General features: G+C 37.6%; 1 long non-coding RNA gene across 1 annotated transcript; it reads left to right on the forward strand.

Moving 5' to 3' along the window:
• Nucleotides 1-14,183: 14,183 nt before the first annotated feature.
• On the forward strand, nt 14,184-17,525 carry LOC148223951 (uncharacterized). The gene is made up of 3 exons (XR_015803555.1): nt 14,184-14,732; nt 15,655-15,783; nt 16,163-17,525. It is a non-coding gene; the product is annotated as an uncharacterized LOC148223951 (long non-coding RNA).
• The last annotated feature ends 3,533 nt before the right edge of the window (nt 17,526-21,058 follow it).

Genomic DNA, 21,058 nt, shown 5'->3' on the forward strand with positions numbered 1-21,058 from the left:
TTCTGAATTTTGATTCTTTCAGACTTTGAAATGCATTTTCAACATTTTTTGTGTCATTTTTCCTTAACTTATTGAATAAGAAAAGACTGTATATTGAACATCAAGCTATGGAAATAATTCTCTTCTGACAGCACAAACTTAATATGGATGTTTTTCCCCGTGTTATTTTGAAAGTCTTAAAACTCCTTAATGATATATATGAACAACAATCAATAGAAAGCTGGTCCACATACCATCTGGGTATTTTTTAGAACTAAATCATTACATTGAGCTAAAGAAGTGGATGCAGCCATCACTGAGAAGTGATACAAAGTTGGTAGATTAATCTTTATTTATGACCCAGAAATGCATTGAGGGGCCTGTTAAAGTAGGGAAGATCTTACTAGTTTTTTAGGGTATCTTCAGTATTTAGCAGCTCAGCCTAATCCTAAGTGATTATGGAGTGGAGGATGAGAGGCATTTGGTGATTGTGGTCTCTTACATTCCTTTGTTGGTTTCAGCTGTAGCAATGTGTGTCACATCAAGCTTGTAAGATATATTTCTAGAAGGGATTTACTGAAGAATTGACAAATTGCATATATTTTTAGATTAGAACACTATTTTGTGTCATCTCTCCAAACACCATCTGAATGTATTTTACTGTATTTTAGTGTCAGTGTGGAACACAAAGAAAGCCAATAATACTTAACTAAATTCTACCATAATCAGCAAATGGAGATTTTACGGTACCACTGCCTTTGTGTCTGATACACCTGATCATTTCCGTTACGACATTCTTCATCCTAAATCTTCTGGAGTTGTACTTTGTTTTCTTATCAACTTGGTAACTTCAGGTTTAATTCTACAGGTCCTTTGAGCACACCAGGACTGGAAGCCCTGGCCCTGTGGGGGTGTGGAATGGTATCTGTGTTTTGCAGAGATCATGCTTGGTTTCATTGTGCAAATATTGAATGAAGGTGTATGTATTTCTCTTGAGAGACAGTTTTCTGGTTTCACTACTTCTCTGAATACTCTCTGAGAATCTCAGGCTATGTTGTCATTGTATCTGCATAACAGCACATAATAATGAGTTTTGACTATATTGCTTGAAAAGGTTTTTTTTCTGGTTTCATTTATGCCAGGTGATGGCAGTAAAGGACCTTTGCTCCCTCAGCATTTGCTATAAAGTACAGAAAACATTCAGACTCCTAGCCCGCCTCTATGGGAGAGGACTCACTTCTTTCATTCCTGTTGCTTCCTTGCAGCTTGTTATGACATCCATTGCAAGATGGAAAAAACAGGATGGCTTCGATTGTAGGCACTTTGGGTTTTTTTGTCCTTAAAAAATACTAAATGCCGTATCTGCTTTTCACTTTCTTTTCTCCGTATTGGCCTTCTCATAATATATATTCTAGTATAAACTTTCAGTGTATTCCAGACAGTGCAAGCTGTAGTGTTTGGTTGTGGTCTGAAGATATTTAAAACTGCCTCTAGAAGTTTAGGATAAATTGCATATTAAAGGACAGAGAATGTCCCAATGAAGATGTTTATCTGGGATTTGTCAGGCAAATGGTAACATAGCAGTGTTGTGTCAAAATAATTTTCAAAATGAAAAGCCTTGCAGTAAGTCTGGAGTGTACCTGCTGAAAGTGGAAAAGTCAGCCATTCAGAACTAATGTTTTATTGATGGTCTAAATGAAGGGAGGGGGAAAAAAGAGCCAGACCAGAAAAGACAAATTAATTCAGGTTGGCCTTGAATCTTCTTTTCTTAAGCTTGTATTTAGTAAGCATAGGACAGGATAGAAAAGTGACTAGCTTATCACTTCTCAAACAGCAGCACACAGCAATGACTGTTAATAAGGAATGTGCTTTGTCAGTGGTTTTGATTAGTACTCTCATGCCATCAGTGGGAAGAGTGAGCTAAATGTTTTTCTTGTGGCAAAAAACCCATCTCAAACTGGGTGTAGCATAAGATCACCAGTGCTGTAATGAGAACAGTCCCATGTTTTAATTCAGATGGGGAATGAATTGTAGGAATTCATCTAATGCACTCTGGTCACAACACAAGAGTCAGGCTACTTTTCATGTTTTTCTTCTGAAAAGACATTTCATAAAGTTGCTGTGCAACCACCAGACACTGGACTAGTCCATTAAAGTCTCTCCTTTTTCATATTCAACTGATGTTATTATCTATGCTTATAGTAGAAGGTCATATGGGAAGCTGCTACCTTCCTATGCTTGTGTTTGGTTGCGTTAGATCTCATTCACCTTGTACTACTCTAGTTTTTCAGGTTGTCTTTTTTTAAATTTTTGCCCAGCATATTCCTGCTCTCCTTTGTATCCTTGTCAACTCTGTGCCACTAGTCAAACTCTTTAGTACATATCTACTCCTCCAGCCAAGGCCATGAGAGGAAATATTAAATAAGACTGTTTCCTAAATCAGCCTAGTAAGAACTCCAGTAGCAACATTTTTCTAGGCTGAAAGTTTGCATTTTGACCTGGCTGACTGATGTGATTGATGTAGCCACCTTGGCCTTGTGCAGTGAAAAGGCTTAATATGTACGTTACACAGCTTCAAAGGAATTATTGAAAAAAATCAAAATCTATTCTTTAACAAGAGATTAATTACTGATGCTCACTGTCAGGGAGCAGCAGGGGCTGTCTGCTCCCTAGAGGGGTGGGAAGGTAAGTGTGATAGTGTGGCCAACTGAGGACCTGGATCAAGAAAGCAGGGCAGACCAGAGCTCACAGACAAGCTTAAGCAGCAGCTGAGACTTCCTGCTGGGTTTGTGGTGATAAGGCAGACATGAGGTCAGGCTGGGAAGTCAGTCCACAGGTCAGGGTTGGAACTCATGGGTTGTATGGTAGAGCTGGGAGCTGGTACTCCTCGGTGACTGCCACCCAGGGCTGAGATGAAGTGGACTCTGGGACCTGTAATGTGGGAGTTGACCCCAGGAAAAAAATTGGCCAGGGCCACTAAGACATCTAAGTGTCAGATCTCTGGTGTACATTTAGTTGCTGAGGTTAGACTTGATGATCCTGAAAATGTTTTCCAACCCTACTGATTCTATTATTTCATTATTCTAATTGAAGGTGTGAAAAGAAACATATTTGTATAATGTGAGTTTGTCTGTGGAAAAGTTTCTTAGATAAAAAATACCTATAGATGAGGAGAGTGTTTGAGGCTTTAACTTTATATGGCACAAAGTGATTCTTCCTGGTGCAGTCTTTTAATCCTTGTGTGTTTTCAGAGTGAGAAAAAGGAGAAATAAGGAATTACAAACTGATTTCTTGTTCTGTGTACATTAAAGGTTGAAGGGATCTGTCTATGTCTGGTTTTTAATTTGCAGTTTAAGATTTCGTCAGTAGCTCAATGCCCAGGCTGTGTGTATGTACGCTGACACGAGTAAGTTAGGCGTGCCCGGGAATGTTTCCGAGCACTGATAACAAGTAATTGACATGGAGCAGCCTGCATTGCTACTTTTAAACTTTCTTAGAAACATGAGGCTACCAGCCACTAGAAAACTGCAGATTTTATAATGGTCCCAATCCTGTGCTAGTGTCTGAACTGTGTCCAGGCCAGGAATAATTTTGAAGATAAGATTTCTGGTTAATGCTAGGACTGCTTTTAACAGTTTAGAAGATGAGTGGTTTGGGCTGCTTTATTTTATAGGCATATACAGGCATTTGGTACCTTTCAGCTTTTGAAGGTCACAAACAGGACAGTTACACTTAAACAGAGGAAGCAAATCAACTAGGCAGGAAACTCATGAGTGCTTGGAATGTCAGCTAAGTGCTTGGGAAAATACTCAGTTTCTTCACCTGAAATTTTCAAAGCATATGGTTCTGATATGGGTACAGTGATAAAAAGTGATTTGAAAAGGATGCTGTACTGCTGAAATGGCAATTTCATCTGCAGACAGACTCTTCTCCAGTTTGTTGTTGCAAAAATGCTCCTGAAATAACTGCTTAATTAATATGTTTTTGCTTTTTCAGTGTTGGTTAAAGCCTCCTGATATTGAAGAACTGTGTATAGAATTGTAGAGATTATGGATTTGGCAGAGTGGTGTAGATCTTCAATTACAGATATCAACATAAAGCTGATGATAATTTTCTATTCAAGCCCGTAATACTATAGGAAAGCAAGTCAAATACTGTACTTTGGAATTGTTTGCTTTGAGATCAGTTAGATGCAAGATCTTTAGCTGCAGGAAGTTAATTGTTTTGGATCAATAGAAGATGCTGGAAGGCAGGCTATCACAAAAGTTCAACCTTGAATATTTTTATAGTGCCAGCTGACCTGACACTTTTCTTTGACTGGAAGGGTGATTGGCCAGTCAAAAGGAACTGATTCATATGTATAGATTTCAACAAAGCATTTGGCATTGTAACACATGGGAAAGCAGTAGCTAGATTAAGGTTGGAAACTGTTAAGATGGGAGATAAAACATGGAAGATATGTATGGAACAGATAAGCAGTACATGTTATACTTACTGGGAAATTATTAAAATAAAAGGAGCTTTCAAGTCAGGTTCCTCTGAACTTGGGGTTGGGACAGGTAATATTTAATAATTTCATAAGTGATTTAATGATTTCATAAGGCACAAAAAGTACACTTTTTAAAATGTACTACTCAATGTATACTTACAATATGCTGACTAATCCTCAAGGAAGTGTGGAGAGCAGGAGGAAAAGGAGCTGGACTGTGAACAAAAGGATCTAAAGGATGATGTAATTAAACAGTAAATCCAATGGCACAAGGGACAAGACAAACACTTAAGGATTAACAGTTAGGATTTGTAGTAAAAATATCAGTTCTTATTCATGTCTAGGATAGATGGAGTTTAACTGAAATGAGTAAAAATTTCAGTTAGACTGTCAACTGAGGATTTTATAATATGTTTTTCTTAACTTGTTTGAAAATAAACCACTATAGCATAAAGGAGAACAGAATACAGTGTTCTCAAAATTAGAGACACAGTCTCATTTATACACAACAATGTTACAGAAGTATTTGGGAGAGAGTAAGCAAAACGTGAATAATTGCTTTCACTTTTTTATTGAATATTACTGAATAATTAAATTAGATACAACTACTTGGCTGAAGATGATCTTTCCTTTGCATTTGTTTAATTTATTTTTTCAGAACTACTATGTAGGTAGAAATGCTGACCACGGTTGTACTCCAGACTTTGTCTGTGGGCAGAAATGAGACACACCTCACATAAGTCCAGAAATTTATTGCTAACATAATTGAAATCTTAGCAGTCTAATGCTAGAATTGGTCCAAATGCAATTATTACATGTATGCAGAAAAGTTTAACAATAATAATAATAATAATAATAATAATGATAATAAGAATAGTAATGCAAAAAAAGAGTTAAAATTCTGAAGCTGATAAGCTCTCTGACACTTCTGGGACATAACTCCAGGGCTTTCATTCTGGTGTTGGTGAAGGTGCTACTGGGGTTAGTCAGCCTTTGGTGGGAATAATATATTCATTGTGTTGCATATGACTTCTTTTTTATTTCCTATAACTCCTTTTGTTCAGCTGCAGGCCCACTTCTCTTTTAGTGACCATTGTTGAGTTCATAGCTGCAGGATGTCAGTTCCAGACCTGTGCCCCATCTTTTATTTTCCCATGCCTGCACTCCTCTCTGCTCCACCATGTTTCTTCACTTCTCAAGACTCTGCTGTTGCACCAGGTCTGTGTTTTTCTTGATTATTATGTTATCCATAAATGTCTCTTTCTAGATGTAATTCCTTGTTATTTCTCTCTATATAAATCTATGATTATACTGTAGAAGATAACACAGATAAAAAATTAGCCCTAGAACCTGATTATTTAGGAAATAATGTTGTTAGTGCTTATAAAGTAAAAAGAGGTTGCAGGCAGGTCAAGAAAAGGTTAAATAAATAAAGTTGGACAAGGCTCAGTCCTGATGCCTTGCAAATTCAGTTTGCAACATACCGTCCATTTTTACAGGGCAACACAGTTACCCACCCCATCTTTATCCTCAGCATGGGAGTTGGTGTTATAAGAAGGTCTTTACACAGCAGTTGTTATCTTAGGAACCAGGGCGTGGGGGAGGCAGGTGTTGAACTTCTTTGCTGTAGGGAAGCAGTATGTTAATTTTCCATCACTTTTGTCACTTGAACAATATAATCCCTAGGCCCTGTGGACGTCTGTGACAACTATTTTGTTTCAGTCTGTCCTTGCTATCCTACTGAGATTGTTTTAACCTGTCAAACTTGGTAGCACACTTAGGCAACATTCTTTTATTGCATGTATTCTGAATTTGACTTTTGTTCTGTGGGGAATGGAGTGCAACTGCCAACAGTCATTTTATTTGTCACCTTTAACAATCATCAGAAAAATGGAACTGTGTCTGTATGGTGAGCTAGAAGGTACTTGGTCACCCTTAAGCTATTCATTGCTAAGTCCACCTAGACCAAAATTGTACTGTTCTTGTAAATGACAGTGACATCTAATGCAGAAACTCAAAATGCATTAACTGACTAAATGCATGCCATTATTTCTCTGTTTTAATTTGGCTTTAGATAAGGAGTAATCAAAGCCAAAGTGAAACATTATATTATAAATGCAGTAGAACATGTTTGGAAACCCTTCAGAGCTTCATGATCCATTTTATCTCCTAGTATCTTGCTAGTTCTGAGTATTGGCAAAAATGTGTAATAGAGAAACAGTAGCCTGAACAACAGATACTTATGATGGTACACTGAAACCACTGTGTCTGACAAGTTCATCTCTGCAGTATGGCAAATTCCCTCAGAAATTTAAGATAACCCTCACAGAATGCTAGTGGTCAGATTACTATAAAGTGAACAATTACAGACTATCATACCACTTTATCTTCCTGCTCACCAAGATATTTTAATTGGCTGTGTCGGCTATTAAATTCAAAGAATGAAATTTCTGTATTCTGTGAACAGTTTACAGAGGCTTTTAATTAAATGCTTAGTTAAAAATTTCTTCTGTTCTGTGTCAAACCCCAAAGAAGGGAAATGCTAACAATATGGTAGGGAACTTTTTTGGACTGTAATATTTGCTTTAAGACACTTTAAGACATCAGGAGTCACTGTATTTTGATCAAGACATTGCTATGCAACCCTTCTTTCAGCTGTGTATGTATTAAATAAAAATTAAAATGGCTTGAGCCACTTCTCCTGAATGGCAAGGCTGTCTTGGAGATCTGATTCCCAATAACTCTTAAAAACTTTCTATTAAAAGCAGCAGCATCTGATTTAGTTGCTAATTGCTGTACCCACAGTCAGTTGGGTAGCAGCACATAAATCTTACTGCTTTGTGGGTCTTTACTGATCTTATTGTACTGTAATAACAGCAGGTCTGATAAGTACTTACAGTCAAACTAGACAAAGCAGAGACAACAATGAGCAAAAGAAGCATCATACCAGAAAACATCTGGGGAGTAGCTGATACCTTCCTAGTGTTAACAAGTTTAGAGGACATGTTGAACGGGAGAAATTAAGTAAGAGGAACAAGTAATAGAAGGGTTAACAGAAGCAATGAAGCTTTGGGAAAAGAAAACTGAAGTGAGAAATTTTAGGCTGCAGATGTAACCATCTCCACTGATAAATGTCTCTTACTATACAAATGTCCAGGATTTAAATGTTTCTCTTTCTCTGTTTGGTTTCTTTGTACAGCCTTCTTCCAAAATTACCTGTTTGGGTGAGAGAAAAACATTTAAGCACCACAACAGTGATAGGACGTAATGGAAAATTAAGCACCTGAGATCTACAGTTTTGCAGGGACTGGTTGAGTGAAGACTCTTAAAAAGCTTTTGCCTCAATGCACCTCAACATAAGGCCTGTTTTTCATAGGATTGCAAAACTTGAACAGTTCTTCCTCGTCTTAGAATTTCAGCTGTGATCTAAACTCTGGATTTAACTACACAAATACATCAGCTGCAACTTTCCATTCTTCTTATCTACCCAGGAACAGCTCTGCTAAATTGCTTCCATGTCCTTTGTGATGGTCTTTTATCATCACATTGTTTCGTGATCAATTTCTTTGGGGTTCTTTTGTCTCCCAACAGTCTTTGGAAAGAAGAAATTCACCTTTTGTTAAACTCTCTCAAAGCAGTAGTAGAGGGAGACATATGCATAGTGGATAGTGACATCTCTATATCCTAGCAAGATACAGAATGACAGTTCCTTCCTTTCTGTTTCTCAGACAGTTTTCAGAAGTCCAGTTCTGTATTTCCACCAGCATGTCAAAGAGTGGGCAGCAGGTGGTGTCTCACAGGAATTCACATAAATATATGATGTCACAGGTTTTGTCTAGAATGGAACATTTTCTCCAGAAGAAAAGACTGACCAATCAGGCTGGCCAATCTCCAGAAGAAGAGACTGAACTGATCACTGAACAATCATTGTTGGCACGAAAACCTGATGAGTCAGTACTTCTGGATCAACTCAACTCTTCAGTGGGACATCTCGTGTAACCTTCACTCCAAAGTCCTTGTAACTGAACAGTGAGACCTGAGAATAGAAAGAGGCAAGCCTGGGAATTGAGAAACAAGAGAGAAATCCTGCTTGTGCTGTGATGATATGTATGCAGCATAAGTGACAGTTATAGAGAAAGATTTTTTGAAAGATGATCTTTTGCTAGTAGAGTGTCTGAGAGGTAGGGTAGCTTGACATCTGAGGTGGTGATGAGGAACAAGAGTACACTTAATATTTTTAAGAGCAGGTCTAACTATAACTGTAAACAGAGATTTGCCTGGGGGGCTGAAATGCTTAGGCCTGTAAACATGAAATCAGTGTTGTGTTATTTTTAGACAGTATGAAAGACTGCATATCAAAAGTCCACACTGGTCATTTCATATTACCTTAGAATAATAGTTATTTGTATCTTATGAGAATATCAATGTCTTGAGTGAAATATTTTATTCATTGGCTGAATTAATGACTTCTGGGACCTATCTGTACATAGCCATGTTCACAGTCTTATTTTGGGATATGAAAATTAAAACCTAGCTGAGTGTGTCAGCATCTGACTGTCACCTAGTATTTGCTCACAAACTGTTTAGCTGCTTCTTCTTAGCTCTCTTTGCACAGAATGATGATGCTTCAGATGTTCTAGAGAGGAATGAACCCCTTGTGTTTGAGCTCCTACTAGAAGGCTTTAGTCTTGGCAGGAAAACAAGAAGTCTGCACCTTAACTTGATTCAAAGTGGGAACTGAAACTGCTTTTTACTCCTTGACTCTTTTTCCCTCCATGATAAGACCTGTTCAACATATCATCAAAAGATGGCAGGAAGACTTAAATAAGCAAGCCAAGCAAAAACCAGCAGGAAGAAAACTTTAAACTGCAAAATAAAATAATGCAGAAGACTATTCCATATCAAGGAAGGGTAATTGAATTTGTGAATAGAAGGTAAACAATGCTTAGTTTTGAAAAAATGCTGAAATCAGGTATTCTTAAAGACAGGATACAGAATAAATCATCTGTCTTAAATTTCTGGCAGGATAAATATTGTATGGCATCTTTGGGAGGAGGCTTTTGCTATACAAAAAAGGCAACTTCAGATGAAATATTAATGAAATTACTTAACAGAAAAGGAATAGGGAAAAATAGTCACTCTTCTCTAGAAGTTTATTCCTTGGAAGGATCTTGGCATTAAGAAAAAGCAACCAAAAAGGAGTGTAAAATATTCTTTTCTTCCAATCTGACAGGTAAAACTTGAACAGAAATATTACCTAGCCAAAAGTTCTTAAAAATTGGAAAATTACCTCATATTATGCACTGACTAAGATTTTCTTCCATATAGCTATGTACAATACATGAATGTGTAATTTATCCTAGAACAACACAGTAGTATGAGAAAATATAATAGTGGTACTATATGCAACATTTTAACCAACTTAGAATACAAATTCTTGGCCTAAATAAGTAGAAAGACTGCAATATGAGGTTTTATGTGCAACATACATGTGCTAGAAAATCATTACTATTATTCTGGCTATCCATGGTACTTTTTATTGGCATTTTCCTCCTTTTTTTTTTTGTGATACTTTCAACAGTTATTTGAAATAAAATATTCTTGCAAGAAAAAGGTTTCATAAGCAAATATCACATGATCAATATTTACTCAAGAATGGATTCACAAATTATTTTTCTGTTATATTTACCTTTGTGCACCTATGTTGCATGTGGTCATTCTTAAAAGAAGTTATTAAAAGAGCTCAGTATTTGAAAAGAATTTCCTGGCAGTAGGATTTGTGATTCTATATAGTTCCATTATACTGCTTGCTATTGCCTAAGTGATAGGGAGCATTAACTGAACAGTTTGTACCAAAAAATCCAACTCTGTAGAAGCAGCATTAAGATCTTCCCTAGGGAGGTCAAGTACTTTCAGGAGCACTGAAACCCTAAGGAAAGGAGGGCTAATAAAACTAAGGGGAATAAGGAATACAATCTATAGTCACATCTTGCACGGTCATCCCAGTTGCAATTACATGCAGTGAAATAGATAAGAGAATAATAAAGTAATATATTGGCTTTTTTCTTCTCTTCATATTTTTAGTACTTGGACTTCTGAGCATAATCTTTCCATTAAAATTTCCAGATTTTTAACTGTCTGAGAAGACCCTTTATGAATACTTTAAACTGAACTAGCTTACATTAACTACATAAACCACATCATATATTTTAGTTTCTGTGAGAAAGATGAATGTGGTCCTTCTATCTTTGATTCTTTTGCCAGTGTGCATAACTATTGTGCACATGCAGTCACGTTTCACTTTTGAAAACAGTCTGCAATACATCATGTTTTCAGATCACTTTGTATGTGTGAATGTATAGTAGGAAAGGAAAAATAGTGGAGGGCTGAACAGTTACGCAAGTAAATTAACTATACTATTTACCCTCAGGCTTATTGCTTCTACCGTGTTGATTTCTCAGCTCACAAGGCTGAATCACTTCCATGCTAACCACAGGTATGGTTTGGGTCTGAACTCCTTGGAGCAGCTGTTCTTTCCTCCAGGAAAGAATGAGGGAGCAGTTCAATGGTCTTGTGTTTAATAACTGGTAAATCAATGGAGGCTTCAGTCAGTAACAACATGAACTTGTGGAGCTCAAATGAACAGTGTGACTAAATTTTTGGTCTGGAGCACTGGTTTTGGCTGGGATGGAGTTAATTTTCTTCACAGTGGCTGGTATGGAGCTGTGTTTTGGATTTGTGCTGAACATAGTGGTGATAACATAGAGATGTTCTTGTTGTTGCTGAGCAGGGCTTACACAGAGCCAAGGCCATTTCTGCTTTTCATATGGCCAGGCTGGTGAGGAGCCTGGGGGTACACAGGAGATTGGGAGGAGACACAGCCAGGACAGGTGACCCTGGCTGACCAAAGGGACAAATGCTCAGTGTATAAAGTGGGGGGAAGAAGGAAGGGGGGAATATTTGGAGTGATGGAGTTTGTCTTTCCAAATCACCTTCACACATGATGGGACCCTGCTCTCCTGGAGATGGCTGAACACCTGCCTGCACATGGGAAGCAGTGAATTAATTCCTTGTTTTGCTTTGCTTGTGTGTGCAGCTTTTACTTTCCCTATTAAACTGGCTTAATCTCAGCCCACAAGTTTTCTACCTGTTACATTTGTTTGCTGGCTGTGGTTAGACCACTACAGATGGTGGAGAAATGGAAAAGAGATCCAAAGAGTTAGCAGTGGGCAGAGCTGTGTATATTTAAGTGCCTTGGAGAAGCTGGAGCTGGAAGCTGGGTTCTGGCTAGTGGCACCATGCAACAATGTGGTTCCCAGGAGCTCCAAGAGGGTACGAGCTTTGGGTATGGCCCAGACAACCAGTGTTTGACAAATTAAATGGCTGAAGTGAGGTCAGTGCGATTGTGATTTTTGAGAAACTACCAGTATTTAAAGGAGTAAAATATATTTTTTCTCTATTCTCCCTGCATTTTTAGAGATAGAATGTTCACCAAGGTAAAGCAAAGGCCATGATTAAATTTACATAATGGATTTGGTTTTGTTATCTTTGTGTTACTTGAATTCCTTGGAAAAACAAACTGATGGTCTTATCGCATATGACCTTTCTGATTGCTATCATAGGCTTAATAGCTGGTGATACACTAAACTACCAAAAAATTAATGTTTTTTCCTTTGCTCTACTTAATAGACTCCTGATCTTGAGCTGCAAGATACAGAAAGCTAAGTAAAATAGACACACTATGCACATGAATCTGATTATGATACTAATTAAACATACAGCTAATTGCTTTTTACATGCTGTAAAAAGTTTTCTTAAAGTAATTGTAACTATATTTCTTTTAGCAAATACAATTTGTTTATTTTTAATAATATCTAGACTGGCAGTGAGAGATTCCTATTGACTTCTGCTAAAAATAACTAGATGGATGTACAAGTTATTATATGATTAAAAGATAAATTTGGTTTCCTGAGCATATTTTTTTGTGAAGAGGACTTCTGTTGCTCTATAATATTTTTATGGAATACTTGAGGAAAACAATCTGAAGAGAAGGCCTGGAATAGGAATACCAGCTGTGAAAGGGACTAAGTGATGGAAGTAATTAAGTGCTGAAAGTGAAAGGGACTAAATGCTTCCTTCTACAAACACATACACTTTTGGAATAAGCAGAATTAAAACTGGAGTGCCTTTAGCAGCTTAATTTCTGTTACTCTATTATATCATGCTCCAAGGAAAAATCCAGATCTCTTGGTTCTGGATCTCCTGGTTAATGTCAGTGTTCACTGGCTTACAGATTCCAGTATTTAATTTTTTAAAAAAGTTTTTTCTTTTACAGCTTTATAGTCTTTACTTCTTTCAGGGCCACATAAGAAATAATGGTAAAAAAGAATTCCACTGATAATTAGTGAATTAAAGTAACTGTGGAGATATCAATCTGAGGTCTGAAAATAGCATTTGGAATGGTTTAAGACAGTAGTATAGAATACCCATCACAAACAATCTGTCTTGCTAAACAGAAATGTCTTTGCTGTGAAGCAACATACTGTGTATGGAAGTGTATAAAAACAAAAAAATGTAACCGAAATTAACCAAAAAACCTAGGAAAAAAACTCAGCCCAAAGGGAAAAATCTCTTAAGGATGACTCAGCCTCCTAAAAGTAGAGGAGATGAAAATAAATAAGAATGCTCATCCTTCAGACTGAATTTCTTGAGGCTTTATTTTATTGGAAAATTTAAAAATACTTGTCTAAATGCAGATTCTTAATCCCAGGTTCTTTTTATTTTGTACTGTTTGGTTTTTGAAAATGCTGTCTGTATTCCTTCTGTATTTCATACAGCTCTGAGAATATATTTAAAATGTGCTGCTTTTTAAAATCATATTGAAAGGTGACAAAATATTTAAACGTTTTTTTAAATTGAAAAAATACAGTTTTTGCAGAATTTCTGATTTCTGAAAATCTGACAGATTGAATTTACTTGTTCAATAGTTACCATTTTACTTTGCTTGTTTCAAAATGTGATCTACAGGTAGTTTAAAAAATAGGTTGGAAAGTCATCTAGTTTTATTACAAAGTAGTTTATTCAGAGGCATCTATATTTCTAAAACCTTGTAGAGCCATACAAGACAACAAAGACACATCTACTTGTGCTTTTTATTCTGGCTCTTTCCAGGGCAGAGTGGCTATTAGAAGCAAAAAATCCTTTTAGACTAGGGTCTTATGGACCTATTTTAGCTATCTACTATCAGAATAGACTTAAAAACTTACAGAGGTGTGATAAATATGAGGCTGTGATGAACTCTCAGCCAATGCAGATACTTTTCAAGCTGGACCTGAACTTATTTAATACTCTGGGTATGTGCATTTGAAATCTGTTCTTAAGTTATTTTATGTTTCTGTTTTGCAAAATTATAACCAAAGTCTTTTTGTTTCTTTAGGATAAAGTTCTTATATATGCTGAAAATGTTGAAATTTTTTTTAGTAATTTCTAAAACAAATGTTGTTACTGATGAATACTTCTTTAAATAGATCATCTATCCTGGGTCAAATTCCTCCTTGTTTGTGGCAGTGAAATGGTACAGTACTTAGGGATGATAAAAGAAAAAAAGAAAACCACACAAGCCAAACCACAAAAAAGCTCCAAATAGGGGTTGGTGTGTGCATGAGTGTGAATTCCCTCATCAAGGATGTTTTGAGTTTTGAAAACACTTCTGTATTCCAAAATCAGAAAAGTGAATCAGACCCATCAAGTTACTTGCTGCCCATGGCAATAATCTCTAGTTTCAGTCAGTTTTGCTACTGATATTAGCAAGCCTGTGTGGAAGAGCTGAATGTCCTCAGCAGTGTGCAGTAGCCCTAACTGTGCAGTCGAGCCTTCCTTAAAAGCCCGTTGAGTTCCTTTAAAGTGGGCCCTTTTCTTCTGTGAACCACCTGTGTTCACACATACAGCCTGGTTTGAACAGCTGGTCCTAAATCTCCTGAGATTGAAATCTCTTTTGCTCCCCCCTCATGGCTTTAACTGCAATTGTAGTTCCTTTTTGTGTTTCTGATCAAAGATTTCTGCTAGGAGTTGCCACGAAGGGAGCACCGTTTTTGACCTGCAGATGGGTGCGATGCATTGATCTGCCATGAGCGTTGCTCCGTGTGCTGGTTCCTACTTCACAGCGATGCGCCACTTCCCCAGCGCTCAGCCGCCAGCCCAGCTTACACTTCACAGCTGCCATACTTGCAGTTCTAAAGTCACTGCTTGACAAGATGGACTTTAGGTGAGGCTGAGTTCGGGAAACATCCTGTCTACATCAGTATAGAAATAGGAAAGCTGCTTATTATTCATATTTTTTGTTTAAGCATATATGCAATTTCCTGTAAGTTTTCTCCGTGAAAGGGTGCACAAATTTAGGTCTGTGTAAGCTAGGAAAGACTCAGCACTGCTAAAGTGAGGGTTTGGTTTTAACACCTTATATGTTAGGTGAGAAAAGAAATATTCCACTACTCAGTCAGCTGGGGAAAGAATAGAATCAGAGCTTGATTAACTTGAGTGCTGTTGTGTTTATGTAGATGTCTCTTATTCACTATATTCTGCTATAATTTTTTTTAGAAAATTTATCTTTTCTAATTGATAAAAACAGTAATGTTTTATAAATTATATTTAAATGACACTGTTTCTTTGCACCTAGCAGAAACATTATTACTGTATGGAGACCAGTACAAAAAATTAATTTTCCTCTGTAACCAGACACCATTTTTGTTTGTAGTCAGAAGATGCAAGCACTGGTTTTAAAGAAGTAGCAGTGATGTGCATGCAGCAGTCAACACAAAAATCTCTTCTAACTGCACAAGACAGACACTGTTATTTATATGATTCAGAAAGGTTTTACTTATTTTTTTTTTAAATAAATATAGTTGCTATAGAGATATTTGAAACTCATCACTGTCTCTAGCTACCTTCTGTGACCTATTATTCCTGAGGAATAGTCCCCAAAGCATCGTAGCAATTGGTTACAATTTTCCTTTTCCTAAAAATTGCCCATTCCCTCTGCATGAATTGCTCAAATAAAGGGGTTGTCTGTAGATGATCTAGGCATAGTTGTAGGAAGTTATTTTGCTGCTAGCAAAACTGTTGCTGTATGAAGAGAAACCATATATCTGAGATGCTATTTTTCTGCTTTTGTTCTGACTCTCTGGCAGCCAGGACACTCTATCCACTGATGCAACTTCTGATCTCTAAATGCTCAACTTGTCAGTGCCCTGCTCTGCAGTGGCATGGGGAAAGGCACAGTGCTTATTCCAAAGTGTTGAGAAGGATCCATTTCCCAGGTATGGTATTCTCATTTATTGTTGTAAGAGCATATTAGTATACACATAGAAACCCTTAATTAAGACAATGGTGGCAAATGTGTTGCTGGTCATAAAATGAAAAAAAAAAAACAGTACATCAGCTGGTCACTGCTAAAAGAGCTTATAGAAGTTGAACTCATGCACTACATAAACACATGTTTATAAAAGTGATTGGTTAAAAGTACTGTACAACAGAAAATACTGCGTATTGAGGAGAAGAATGGGAAGTATCTGGGAGGAAAATTGTCTGATATACAATTGCTGGAATTAATTTGCTTTTCAAGTTCTTGTAGCTTGAGAAAATTTTATGGTGCTGACTCTGAAACAAGCTTTCATCACACCTCTGTGATTCTTACAGGAGAATTTACAGAAGGACATAGGGCAGCTGAGCATGGATCTATTTCCACCTCACACAGAGAAATGAAGCCCCATTAATCTGGTTCTTCTTAAGAACTGGGTCTTTTTTTATGCCAGTTCATAATGAGGACTCTTTCCTGTAAAGGCTTCCAATACAGTACGATGGCACATTTCATGTCACTAACCCACCTGAATGGACACTGTGTGATATCTCTTTCATTTGTGGCTTGTTTGCACAAAAGAACGCCATCTTTAAGAATAAAGCAACCAGCACAAGTAAACTATGTTATGCAGTTATAAAAGAAATGTAAAAGGTAAAGAATGTAGGCAATGTAGTCAAAACTAAAGTAGGCAAATGTAAGGAAGAAAACAACAAATACATAAGGCAAACTTCTGACAGGCTGCTGTAGTTTATGATATATAAATACATATATATAGAAATTAATTTCTAATTCACTTGCTTATCAGTTCTGTTACCTGCCATTTCATTGTTTACATTATGGCTCTGCTACAATGTATGGGGTCTTCAAGGAGAGTATAATATATTATTGTATTGTTTTCAGTGTTTCATAACACTAATATACTGAGTGAACTTAGAGAAATCTGTTTTAGTTATCCAGTCTGCATTTTTCAGTTCTGAGTCTTTAGAATTCCATAGCTAATTGTATATGCTGCCAACTAATCCTACTAATGTTCCTCACACCCTTGTTTTAAAAATAGGCATCTGTTTTTAAAAAAGTTACAAGATTATTTTGAATCTATGTTGGCAGATATATATGGATATTTCTGTGAGTTCAAAGTTAATTGGTGGGGGAGGAACCTTCAGTTTCATATCAGATATTAACCTGACTTCATGGAGTTGCTCTTTCTAACTCAGCAACCTGCCAGGTAGAGGTACTCTAGACTGAGAACATGGCCAGAACAAATGGGGGCTCAGTTACCAGCACCATTCCTTTACTTCAAAATACTGGTTTGTGACATTATCCTGCATACTGTCTAAATTTCATGTTTGATTCTGAGTGCAATGAAACTACCACCAATAAAAAAAACCCCACAAAACAAAGGTTTGTGAATTTTTTAGCTCTGCTTAATCATATGGTTATATTTTAATTTGTCAAAAGTCCTTACCCAAGAAGTGTATGGTGTTCATATACAAGTCTGAGTAAATGTGTTTTCTTTTACAGACTCAGAAGGTAATTGTGCTCATTTAGGAGCACGTGCAACACAAATCAAGAATCTGGAAAGTGTTAATTTCCAGGCCAGGTCCAGGACATCTCAAGTGTTACAGTCAAGGTTAAAAGGAGCAGGTGAAGCTATGGCAATGCATAAGGAGGTGGCAGCAGGAATCATTATCTTAGCTGATTCCCAGGGGGTTATGTTTGCTGAGACACATTCAAGGGGTGGGGAGGAGAGTAGGGTATTGGATGTATTATTTTTAAGTTATGTTTACCAGAGTGAAAAAAACAAAGTCCATCATAGTTTTGTGCCTACTTTAGGAGAAAACAGGGGTAGTAGTTTATATTTGTTGATTGTTGTTTTAGGTGTATGATGGTGCCTGTGATTTAAAGGACTGGTGTTGATGTGCTGGTTTTGCATTAATTGATTTTTAGTGAGGGGGGAAGGAGCCAACCACAGAAGTGATTTTTCTGAGAAGAGCTATTGAGAGCTTCCTCCGTGCCTACCAAAACAATCAGTGACTAGTTTTGAAGATTAACACCCAGTTAAACCACTTAAAAAGGTAAATACGCCTCCGTAAAAACACATTTAAAGGACAAGCAAGCCCGAGAAAATCTCTCTTGTTTCCGGCCTTTAAGGAGAGAAGTTCTTCCCCTTCCTGCGGTGGCCAAGCAGCAGAGGGCAGAGCGCGGGCCCCGGGCCGCTAAGGCCTTGCCCTAAAGGCCTTGCATTAAACCGAGCCCAAATCCCCCAAGCTCCGAGAGCAGCTACGGGCCAGGCCGGGCCCCAGCGGCTGTCAAGCAAGAAAGAAAAAGCCATCAGCCCCGCAACTAGAGTGAAACCAACAAGAGCCAAAAACCAGCCATGCAGCCACAACAGCTGCCGTCGCTCTGGCCCAAGGCCCTGAGATCCTGGCACAGCCTCCTCCGCACACCTGGAATGCATCAGCACCAGTGCTCCAGCCCTCACCCGACAGAAACCGCACAACCATCCGCAGGCACAGGCAGAAATATTAACTCTTTTACTACAAAAAAACCCTGCTCATCTTCAATCCTTTCTCGAGCGAGAAAAACAAAGACAAAATATAAACACATAAAAAACCAGCATGAAGACACCAAAGTCAGTAATGAAAAAGTAAAATCTCAAATAAGAAAAGAATGAGAAAATAGCTTTGTCTTCAGGTAAAATTCTTTTGTGAACCATAGTAATAGACTATAATACACTAGAATATCTCTGTAATTCATAAAAATAACCACAGAGAGATACAGCATTCAAACTATAAACATAAGCAAAAGTACCCATACTAAAATAAGCAAATGTTGAAGTAACTATAATCCAAATAAGAGGCTTAAACAGAGAGAGACAAAAACTATAAAAACCCTTTACTAAATTAGACCCGCTACATAATTAGTGCATTAGCCAAAAAACTCAACAAATCAAAATCACTACAGTAGGGAAGGATTTAATTTTATTTCACTGTCTGCATTCTGCTGCAGATATTTCTCTCCACTGCATATTCCTCTCTTGTTTTAGGCTTCACTTTGAGCTTTATAACACCTTCCCATGTCTGTAAACTAATAACTGAGATTAAGTCACTGAGAGTTGTTCTTATAAGACCTATAAATTTTATAGGTGGTTCAAATTCATCAGCCAAATACTGATTTAGGAAACCTTCTCCTGTGTCTGCTTTTTGGGTTTAGTTGCCTGTCTGTTTCTAAATGTTTGCCATCAAAAATCACATAAAGCATAGGAAGGCAGATTACAGTTGGTGGGTTTTGTTGTGAAATTCTAAGAAAATGAGTCCTGAATAAGATGAAGTAGAAGGCATAGTTTCTTCCTATAGAGTGAAGGGATCATTCGAGAAAGAGTAACCTCTAAACTGAGGGGGAGCAATGTTATTTAGAACTGGGGCATGGCTTGGCACTCTGCTGAGGGTAAGTTGCAGCGTATTGATGCAGCGCGGCAGGAGCAGATTGGAGAATCTGACTGCGATCTGCTTTCATTTACTGTCATGCTGGGTGAGTAGGGTAAAACACCAATTGCTGATAGGACTAAGGAATATTGAGAAAGTACTGAATGAATTTTACCTGTCTTACTTAGCAATTTAGCTGCTGGAAATTATTGCAAGCTAGTATCATAAGATCAGTCAGAATGAAGAACTGTCGTTGGAGAACATCTGTGTTTAAATGATCAAGCAGTGCTGTCATAAAGATTTTTAATTCCTGTGCCACATATATTTATATGTGAGTAACCGTGAGTAGTAATAACGTAACAGATGTTTTTTATTTTTTAAAAAGTTTAGGAAGTGCCCTAGATGTGGGACTTTTCAGTGAAGAGGTGATATGCTCATAAAAAAACAGAGGGTGGTGAGCTGCTGGCATATCTGAAAGGCTAGACAAGTCAGCATACTGCTTTAATGTCTGGAAGAGTTCCAGGTTTAATGAGCATTTAAGCTCCTTTCTGCTGTGGGAACAGCATAATGAATACCGACAAGCCTGTGTTGCAGGTTGGCTGACCCAGCTGTCCTCAGAATTCAAGGGCTTTCATAGCTGCCCATCTCTGAGTTCTTCACTGTTTTTGAGTAACTCCCTGGCCCCAGACTCAGTATCCTTCCTGACAATGAAAGCAAGTCAAAGACTTGGAAAATTGCTTTCTTGCAACTTCTGGAGGTGATCAAGCGTAGTGTCATCTTAAAAACAAAAACCCCTCCTGCGTTTCAGTGTGCTGTGCATAAATGTCGATCCTTGTTATGTACTGTTTTTGTACATGCATATTTGGGGAGGAGAGTGCTGGAAGTTCAGAATGCTGCCATTGCTGAATAATTGTGGAGTAAACTTCTTTTCCTGAGCATAACTTTGAACACAAGTGAAAGGAGCCAAGTCTGTTTCACGACACTGCTCTTTGTCCTTATACTGACAGCAAGTAGGGCTGTTTTAAAGGAGTATAAAAGAGAAATAGCCAGGGTAGCTATCAGATGAACTATGATGCTCTTTTGTTACGCCTGTATATTCAGTTAGGTAGTAAAGGCTTAATCTTCTCAAATGCACATGAGCCATCAGAGAAGAATTTGTTATTCCACGAAGATGAAAGTAGGGAGAAAAGTATCAACTACAGTGAAATATAGATGAAAAATGCCAATTTTTATTTTAGTTGGGGAGGGTACACCATGTAAGTCTGTGGATGCCTAGGTGTGGGGTTTTTATGTATTTAAGACAAGTTGCTCAAAATCTCTTCTTCAGCAACAGATATCTCATGGTGTCTCAAACCTGACAATCACTGTGAAGAAAGAACACTTAGAGGCACCCGAGATAATGAATTACTTACAGGAGCCAGTCCTAAGGCCTGGCAGTATGATTTTCCCTCATTCAAGCCTTCCATAATGTCCTGTGCACATATTATTTTCAGAGCACAAGCTGAAAGTCTCTTGAAGATGACATAATTTGGTTCATACCAAGTTTTAGAAATAATTTGAAGCAAAAGCTATGATGTAACATTATGCTGGTTTATTTTACTAACTCTGCCGGAGCAAGTAAATAGTGAAATGTGGCTCCTTAAAGGTGAATCTGATTATTAAATAGCAGCTTTGGCAGGTGAGACATCTAAGGGGCTTACAAGGATAGCATCTGTAACATTCAAAGTATAATTCCAGAACACTGGGTCACCTTAAAAACAGTAGGTGGTAGCAAGGGTTGATTCTGTGACACTCAGAGTGCAAAACCTT

The sequence above is a fragment of the Sturnus vulgaris genome, chromosome 4 (genome assembly GCF_052056855.1).
Source record: "Sturnus vulgaris isolate bStuVul1 chromosome 4, bStuVul1.hap1, whole genome shotgun sequence".
In the NCBI taxonomy this organism is placed as follows: domain Eukaryota; kingdom Metazoa; phylum Chordata; class Aves; order Passeriformes; family Sturnidae; genus Sturnus; species Sturnus vulgaris.